This window comes from Amphimedon queenslandica, unplaced genomic scaffold (assembly GCF_000090795.2).
Source record: "Amphimedon queenslandica unplaced genomic scaffold, v1.1 AMPQUscaffold_13023, whole genome shotgun sequence".
Lineage (NCBI taxonomy): Eukaryota > Metazoa > Porifera > Demospongiae > Haplosclerida > Niphatidae > Amphimedon > Amphimedon queenslandica.
In genome coordinates, this window is record NW_003546741.1 from 67,598 (window position 1) to 68,889 (window position 1,292).

Consider the following 1,292-nt stretch of genomic DNA (forward strand, 5'->3'; position numbering starts at 1 on the left):
TTTTGTAAGCAAAATACTTGAAAAAGTTAACAAAAATTTTGATGAACAAAAATTTGGAGATTAACGCTATTTGGGGCAATGCACAAATATTCCAGCATTGTGAGTGGAAAATGGCTGAATCATCTTCATTCTGGTATCACTATTCATACTAAACACACTTAACCACAAATTTATTAATTCATTAAAAAGCAATTAAGCATATGTGTAGGTGCAGTTAAGGGTGTGGTCTTGCCTTCTTGGTTACACTATGCTGATCTTAAAATCTTCATACTCATACTGGTGGTTGCATGATATTTTAACAGTATTGCCCACCACTAAGTATTTCTCTCTCATCAATTTTCATCATACAATTGTATAAAACTTGAGAACTCAAATTCTACGTTTGAGTCAACTCTTGGTCTTCCCCATGGTGATGTAACTGTAACTGTAGCATCTAACTGTAGCAGCTTTGACAGCTAAAAACCAGCAGGTGAACAAGAGCTGCCTGAAGCTGTAGAGAACCTGGATCATGAGTATCAAGAGTACATTTATCCAGATAGGCCTCCAATCAAACACAATAGTGTTCACATTCTGAACTGAAACTGTACTGATCTACCTCATGGAATCATTTAAAATACAATCTAACTCTGACACATCCACTTCATCATTACTAATCTCTAATTAACAACCCTTTATACGAGCTTAGTGTGGCAGTGACAGCAGATATCTAGTGTTGCAGTGAGAACAAGAGATTAGTGTGGCAGTATAAGCAGCGAGATTGTGTGGCAGTAAGAGCATGGAGTCGGTGTGGTACGGAGAGCAGGAAGTTGGTGTGGCACTAAAAGCAGGGAGCTGGTGTGGCTTTGACAGCAGGAAGATGGTGTGGCAGTGATGGCACGGAGATGGTGTCGCAGTGACAGTAGTGAAATTGTGTGGCAATTAAGCAGGAGGAAGGTTTGGATCAACAAGATAGTGAGACTGTCAGAGAAGGGAGATGGTGTGCCAATGAGAGAAATTGAAGATAGTGTGGCAGTAGGAGAAGGGAGATGGAGTGGCAATGAGAGAAGGGTGTGGCAGTCAGAGCAAGGAGATGGTGTGGCACTCAGTGAAAGCAGTATATGTGGTAGTGAAAGCAGGCAGATGACCAGGCAATATGTGTGGCAGTGAGAGCTGGGAGACGAAGCAAAGAGATGGTATGGCAGTGAGAGCAGTGAGATGGTGTGACAATGACAGCTGGAGTAGTAGTGACAGAAGGAGAGTGTTCCAATAAAAGCAGATAGTTAGTGTGGCAGTGAGAGCAGGTAAATGTTGTG